General features: G+C 41.9%; 1 pseudogene; it reads left to right on the forward strand.

Annotated features, from left to right (window-relative positions):
* Nucleotides 1-7,462: 7,462 nt before the first annotated feature.
* Nucleotides 7,463-7,614, forward strand: LOC142357424 (5.8S ribosomal RNA; annotated as a pseudogene).
* The last annotated feature ends 1,030 nt before the right edge of the window (nucleotides 7,615-8,644 follow it).

Consider the following 8,644-nt stretch of genomic DNA (forward strand, 5'->3'; position numbering starts at 1 on the left):
CTATGATCATGTCTGGTCTCCGAGGATCCACCGGGTTACCAACTGGCACCGCTGTACTGGGTGTAAAACTGGGCCACCTGAAGTCCCGGGTGTAAAACTAGGTGCCTCTGTGCCAAAGTAGCGGCTTGCGTAGTGCATTATGCCTCCGGCTTGCGAAATGGTTATAAGCAATAACAACAGGACGCCGCGGGGTGTTCACTTAAAGGAGTAACGTTCTCTCAAGGGAGGGGATCTAAAAATCTTGATAAAACATTTATTCTATGCAAAATTTGTGCGCAAATTTTGCAAAGTAAAAAGCTGCACTGTAGCAAATTCTATGTGTGTAGCATTATTAGGGAAGTGTTGTTTGATGGCACCTCTCTACTTGATGCACCAAAGAACTACCTTGATGGCTCATGACCGCTGGTAATCTGTCGTCGCTAGTAGTTCGGAACTGAGAACAAATATGTTCGCAAATTACAACAATTATACAGCATATTGCTGAATAAAGCAGAACCGAATAATACTCAGTGACTTTACACCAAGACTGACTAATGTCTGGATTGTATCGTCCTACTCGAGTAAGGCGAAGAAAAGCTAGAAAGATACGCTTTTCACAAAGCAGGCTTAATGCATGCAAACCAAGGAGGAAGGAGTGATGCCCCTCCTTATAATAAGCAGAACCAAATAAAGAACAGACAGCATCATCTGTACAGTGACCAAGAAGAGGTGAAACTTCTGTATGTGAAAAGGCAATTTGAGCGAGATTTATTAGCAGACTAGTATTATGTTGTTTCTAGTAGGCGAAAGCCGAAACATCAACATGTGAAAATCTGATATTAAATCCTCAATCATTTTCCCTAGTATTATACAGCTATGAGTAACCTTAATTGGACACGGCAATTATTGCTGACCGGTGAAACTTTCGCATGGGAAAGACACACACACTTCTTGACAAAGCAATAAGTATTATGCTGTTTCTAGTACGCGAAAGCAGAAACATCAGCATGTGAAAGTTGTGAAGTTGAAGAATTTTTGTGTTGAGTACGATGTTGTTACTAGTAACCATGTCGACAGCTGAGAACTGTTCTCTAACCAATAGAAGGTGAAACTTCTGTATGTGAAAAGGCAATTTGAGCGAGATTTCTTAGCAGACTAGTATTATGTTGTTTCTAGTAGGCGAAAGCCGAAACATCAACATGTGAAAATCTGATATTAAATCCTCAATCATTTTCCCTAGTATTATACAGCTACTAGTAGCCGTAATTGGTCAGGGAAACATTGTTGACCGGTGAAACTTCACATGGGAAAGACACACAAATTACTTGACAAAACAATAAGTATTATGCTGTTTCTAGTATGCGAAAGCAGAAACATCAGCATGTGAAAGTTGTGAAGTTGAAAAGTTTTTGTGTTGAGTACGGTGTTGTTACTAGTAACCATGTCGACAGCTGGAAAGCTGTTCTCTAACCAATAAAAGGTAAAACTTCTGTATCTGAAGAGGCGGCGTGATTGAGATTTTTAACAGACTAGTATTATGTTGTTTCTAGTAGGCGAGAGCCGAAACATCGACATGTGAACATCTGGTTTTTAAATCATGAGTCAATTCTCCCTAGTATGATACAGTTGTTAGCCGGTATTGGTAACAGTAGAACAGAGATTTGGAGGGCAAAACCTGCTCATGGGAAATGCTCACAGAGCGCTATCTACCAGTACACATAGTATTATGCTGTTTCTAGTACGCGCGAGCCGAAACATCAGCATGTGAAATGTGTAATCGTGGGTAACTCTAAGTGTGTAGAGTACTGTGTAGTAACTAGTAGCCATGCCAAAGCATGCATTGAAACTCTTCGTGATTTAAAAAGCTCAAAGCAAGATTGACGAGGCCGCAAGGCTATGTCTTTCTAAATTCGAACAAATCGAAAGATTGTTCAAAGTACAATTAAACTGATTGATCCTGTCAGTTGCCATATGCTTGTCTGAAAGACTAAGCCATGCATGTGCAAGCGAAGCTTGAAAAAGTGGAACCGCGAATGGCTCATTAAATCAGTTACTATCTATTAGTTGATTTGCAAGCTAAATGAATAACTGCGGTAACCCTGCAGCTAATGCATGCTGATTGTCCGACACTGTCGGAGACTTTTACAAGACTACACCGGGTGATTTGCTAAGTACAGACACATCCCGTGATGAGTCCTAGTAACTGAAAGATCCCAGATAGCTTCGGCTTGGGGACGGAACTTCCGAATTTCTGACCTATCAACCTATGATGGTAGTGTAACGGACTACCATGGTTGTGACGGGTAACGGGGAATCAGGGTTCGATTCCGGAGAGGGAGCCTTAGAAACGGCTACCACATCCAAGGAAGGCAGCAGGCACGCAAATTACCCACTCTCCGCACGAGGAGGTAGTGACTAGAAATAATGATATGAACCTTTATGGTTTGTAATCAGAATGGAATGGACTTAAAAGCTCCATTGATGAACGAGTAGAGGGCAAGTCTGGTGCCAGCAGCCGTGGTAATACCAGCCTCTACAAGCGTATGCAATAGTTGCTGCGTTTAAAAAGCTCATAGTTGGATCTGTTTGAGTAGAACGGCAACATGGTCTTCAGTTAAATCTGTTGACTCGTTCCGCTCATCCTTCGCATCGAAGAAATAGTTTGCACTTAAATGTGACGAACTGTGGAAACGGTGTTTTCACCCTGAGAAAATTAGAGTGTTCAAAGCATCCTTTGGGATCGAATAATAAAGCATGGAATAATGGAGAATGACCCGCTACTCGATTGATGCCGGTTGGCTGAGTGCGGTAATGATTGAAAGGAACAGACGGGGGCATTTGTATTGCTACGTTAGAGGTGAAATTCTTGGATCGTGGCAAGACAAACTACTGCGAAAGCATTTGCCAAGAATGTTTTCATTAATCAAGAACGAAAGTCAGAGTATTGAAGAGGATTAGATACCCTCGTAATTCTGACCATAAACTATACCAACCTACAATTTGTCAAAGTCGATCTTGACTTGGCAAGAGATTAACCGGGAAACCAAAGTTTATTGGTTCCGGGGGAAGTATGGTTGCAAAATCGAAACTTAAAGGAATTGACGGAAGGGCACCACCAGGAGTGGAGCCTGCGGCTTAATTTGACTCAACACGGGAAAACTCACCCGGTCCAGACATCTTAAGGATTGACAGATTGAATATCTTTCATGATTATATGGGCGGTGGTGCATGGCCGTTCTTAGTTAGTGGAGTGATCTGTCTGGTTAATTCCGATAACGAACGAGATCTTCTCCATCTAAATAATGAAATTCACTATATGTGAATTCAAACACTTCTTAGAGGAACTATGCGGAATTAAATACCGCAGATGAAGTGAGGCTATAACAGGTCTGTGATGCCCTTAGATGTTCTGGACTGCACGCGCGCTACACTGTGTACTTTTAGATTGAGTACTCAGCCCTTGGTCCGAAATGGACTGGGCAATCAGAGAAAAGTACAGCGCTTCAAGGGGATCGTCTGTTGTAACTTGCAGACGTGAACCAGGAATTCCTGGTACTTATGAGTCAACAACTCATAGGGATTACGTCCCTGCCCTTTGTACACACCGCCCGTCGCTACTACTGATTGGATAGTTAAGCAAGAATTGCAAATTCCTACTGTTGGGACTTCGGTCTCCGGCAACGGGATGAAGCGGATCGAGCTTAATTGTCTAGAGGAAGTAAAAGTCGTAACAAGGTTTCCGTAGGGGAACCTGCGGAAGGATCAGTGATTGATTCCTTCGGGCATGGCTGCTGGTAGAGGCCATGTCTGTAGTGCGCATGACGCTCTGTCGCTAGAGATTGCTTGGCAACCAATCTCGAATTATGTATCGAGCTCAAAAACTACTTGTGTGGATACATAGTTCAGCAGTCATGGCAAGGGACTGCTTAAAGGGAGACTAGTTAGCAAAAGCAGCCTAGCAGAACTGCAGCTATCTAGATCTCAGAAGCTGGGTTATAGAAGCCCAGCTATAGACTTGTGAATGAGAAAGGCCTAAAAAGGTCCACAAGTCGCGTGGTTAGAACCGACACGCAAAAATCCCAGCGAGTGACAGAGCGTTGCGCTGTTCAGTGGGAAAGAGTTGAGCTACTCGGGGCGCCCACTGAACTTGCTCCGAGCCAAAGGCTCGAAAAAACACAGCTTAGCCTCAGATCCTTTACATAGAAGGCTAGCTAAAATAAACTTACCTTGGACGAGGGTAAAGTTTAGTCAGTTCTTAGGGGAGAGTAATCCACAGCTTCTCGCCCTCTGAACATTCTCCCAGATATGTAGGTCTGGGAGAGTCTCCTCCTGTTCTTCGGAATCTGGAGGTAGACAAAGACAGTACGATACGATCTTGCATCGGGATGACTAACCGATAATGATCATAATCTGACAATTTTTCCGGCTTGAGGCACCGGAGTCAGATTAAAGACACATACTGAACTAAAGGCGTATGTGCAAAGCTTGTCGGAGTGTAGAGAGTCAAGCTGAGTTGACTCGTCACGTGGTGATGACAACAGCCATGTGCAAAACACTCACAACTTTATCGTCTATGTGGAAAAGGTTGCTAACAGCGCTCTCTATGAGAGGCCCTCGCATATAACTATACGAGGAAAAGGCGATAGAGTTGTTTGAATGTGGGGCAGGTTCATCGACAAGCTAAGTTGATCACATTCTTGTTGTGGCATCCTACTAGAATTGGTCACGGTCTGCACCAACTCTCCCCAAGTTGGCCAGACTTAAAACTAGAAATAAGGTTTGCAGCTATGTGAACCTAGAAACTGTAAAGGAGTTGAAAGAACTTAAAGGAATTGAAAGAGGCCTTGAGGTATATCCTCTTGGTAAAGACCCACAAAAGCTCACAAAAGTGGCTTCGAAGGGCAAAACTGGTTCATCCAAAACAATTGGAGAGCTTAAAGCAGAACCAATTCGAATGAAACACTATTGGTGAAACTTCATCATGAGAACGTCACAAGCTGATCACGCTCTATGATATGACTAGTATTATGTTGCTTCTAGTAGGCTAAGCGCAAGCCGAAACATCAACATGTGAAAGTCGTAGAATTTTGCAATCAAACTGTGGCTAGTACTGTGATGTTACTAGTAACCTGGTGTTCCGTCATATGGCCAAGAGAGCATTTGAAGGCGAAACTTCTGCATGGGAAAGCTGCATCATGATCAAAATTTTATATCGAGTATTATGTTGACGTTAGTAGGCCTTGGCCGAAAACGCAGCATGTGAAAGGTATAGATAAAAGTTATTGTTGCAGTCAGTACTGTGTAGTTACTAGTAGCTGGATTTAAGCTCAAAATGAGACACTGTTGGTGAAACTTCATCATGAGAATGTCACAAGCTGATCAAGCTCTATGATATGACTAGTATTATGTTGCTTCTAGTAGGCTAAGCGCAAGCCGAAACATCAACATGTGAAAGTCGTAGAATTTTGCGATCAAATTGTGGCTAGTACTGTGATGTTACTAGTAACCTTGTGTTACGTCATATGGCCAAGAGAGCATTTGAAGGCGAAACTTCTGCATGGGGAAGCTGCATCATGAACAAAAGTTTATATCGAGTATTATGTTGACATTAGTAGGCCCTGGCCGAAAGCGCAGCATGTGAAAGGTATAGATAAAAGTTATCGTTGCAGTCAGTACTGTGTAGTTACTAGTAGCTGGATTTAAGCTCGAAATGAGACACTGTTGGTGAAACTTCATCATGAGAACGTCACAAGCTGATCACGCTCCATGATATGACTAGTATTATGTTGCTTCTAGTAGGCTAAGCGCAAGCCGAAACATCAACATGTGAAAGTCGTAGAATTTTGCGATCAAATTGTGGCTAGTACTGTGATGTTACTAGTAACCTTGTGTTACGTCATATGGCCAAGAGAGCATTTGAAGGCGAAACTTCTGCATGGGGAAGCTGCATCATGAACAAAAGTTTATATCGAGTATTATGTTGACGTTAGTAGGCCCTGGCCGAAAGCGCAGCATGTGAAAGGTATAGATAAAAGTTAGCGTTGCAGTCAGTACTGTGTAGTTACTAGTAGCTGGATTTAAGCTCGAAATGAGACACTGTTGGTGAAACTTCATCATGAGAACGTCACAAGCTGATCACGCTCTATGATATGACTAGTATTATGTTGCTTCTAGTAGGCTAAGCGCAAGCCGAAACATCAACATGTGAAAGTCGTAGAATTTTGCAATCAAACTGTGGCTAGTACTGTGATGTTACTAGTAACCTTTTCTTACGTCATATGGCCAAGAGAGCATTTGAAGGCGAAACTTCTGCATGGGGAAGCTGCATCATGAACAAAAGTTTATATCGAGTATTATGTTGACGTTAGTAGGCCCTGGCCGAAAGCGCAGCATGTGAAAGGTATAGATAAAAGTTATCGTTGCAGTCAGTACTGTGTAGTTACTAGTAGCTGGATTTAAGCTCGAAGTGAGACACTGTTGGTGAAACTTCATCATGAGAACGTCACAAGCTGATCACGCTCTATGATATGACTAGTATTATGTTGCTTATAGTAGGCTAAGCGCAAGCCGAAACATCAACATGTGAAAGTCGTAGAATTTTGCGATCAAATTGTGGCTAGTACTGTGATGTTACTAGTAACCTTGTGTTACGTCATATGGCCAAGAGAGCATTTGAAGGCGAAACTTCTGCATGGGGAAGCTGCATCATGAACAAAAGTTTATATCGAGTATTATGTTGACGTTAGTAGGCCCTGGCCGAAAGCGCAGCATGTGAAAGGTATAGATAAAAGTTAGCGTTGCAGTCAGTACTGTGTAGTTACTAGTAGCTGGATTTAAGCTCGAAATGAGACACTGTTGGTGAAACTTCATCATGAGAACGTCACAAGCTGATCACGCTCTATGATATGACTAGTATTATGTTGCTTCTAGTAGGCTAAGCGCAAGCCGAAACATCAACATGTGAAAGTCGTAGAATTTTGCAATCAAACTGTGGCTAGTACTGTGATGTTACTAGTAACCTTTTCTTACGTCATATGGCCAAGAGAGCATTTGAAGGCGAAACTTCTGCATGGGGAAGCTGCATCATGAACAAAAGTTTATATCGAGTATTATGTTGACGTTAGTAGGCCCTGGCCGAAAGCGCAGCATGTGAAAGGTATAGATAAAAGTTATCGTTGCAGTCAGTACTGTGTAGTTACTAGTAGCTGGATTTAAGCTCGAAGTGAGACACTGTTGGTGAAACTTCATCATGAGAACGTCACAAGCTGATCACGCTCTATGATATGACTAGTATTATGTTGCTTATAGTAGGCTAAGCGCAAGCCGAAACATCAACATGTGAAAGTCGTAGAATTTTGCGATCAAACTGTGGCTAGTACTTTGATGATGCTTGTAGCCAACCGAATTGGTTGAAAAGCCCAATAAGTAAGCTAACTTGGGAGAGCTTGTTGGAAACCAAATGCTACTAGATTGGTCCAAATACATCCTTCAACAGGGGATCACTTGGCTCGCTTTACGAAGAGGAGCACAGCTATATGTGTTAATTCGGTATGAATCGCAAGATTTGTTTACCGACCTCTCTAACGCAAAAGGCGGTCTCGGCTTCGGCTGTTGACTGCGTCCGATTCAGGGTTATATAACTCTCGATTGAACACATTGATGTTTCTATTGTTGGTGCTTCCAATAAAATTGGAACACTTAAAGCAGAACCGATTCAAATAATAGCATTCTGATCAATGATTGCATTCCTTGATCAAGAACTGCTGGAGTCATTGTGATGGCGAATTTTTCTTCATAAGAAAATTGCAAAGAGACGGAACTTAATGAGACTAGTATTATGTTGTTTCTAGTAAGCGGAAGCTGAAACAGCAACATGTGAAAATCAAGTTTTGTTCAATGATCTCGAGGCGATAAGTACTATGAAGCAACTAGTAGCCTAAGCATGACTCAGATTTGAGACAGTCAAAAAGACTGGCGAAACTTCTTCACATGAAAGTTACATAGAGAACTACAAATGTATACAGCGAGTATTATGTTGTTTCTAGTAGGCGAAAGCTGAAACATCAACATGTGAAAGTTGTCTGCAAACTGTAGAACGATATGTGATTAGTACTGTGCTGTTACTAGTAGCCAGTCTGACTGTAGAAGCCAAGACAAAGGGAAACTAATGCATCTGAAAAGGACAAGTTATGGAAAGGTATGCACGATAAGTATTATGTTGTTTCTAGTAAGCGGCAGCTGAAACATCAACATGTGAACGTCGTTGTGTACAGTAACCTAGAACTATATAGTCCTTAGTAACGTGCATTTACTAGTACCTGTAATTGGTATTCAGACTCAGGCAGTTTGGAATAGTTTGGCAAAGATGCACCAGAGAAAAACTGGGATTTGATACAGAAATTGTTGAATACAAGTATTATGCTGCTTCTAGTAGGTTGAATCCGAAACATCAGCATGTGAAAATTGAAAACATTTCTGGTTCGAATTGTCACAAGTATTTGGTGATCTGAGTAGCCAAACTCACTACAACGCCAATTGAAGGCAAAAATTCTCAACGGGAAAAGCTATTCTCATTGAATGAGCTAACAAGACGAGTATTATGTTGCTTCTAGTAGGCGAAAGCCAAAACATCAACATGTGAAAGTCTTGCTGAACAAATTTAATG

Source organism: Convolutriloba macropyga, unplaced genomic scaffold, assembly GCF_964194025.1.
Source record: "Convolutriloba macropyga unplaced genomic scaffold, txConMacr16.3 SCAFFOLD_4156, whole genome shotgun sequence".
NCBI lineage: Eukaryota > Metazoa > Xenacoelomorpha > Acoela > Convolutidae > Convolutriloba > Convolutriloba macropyga.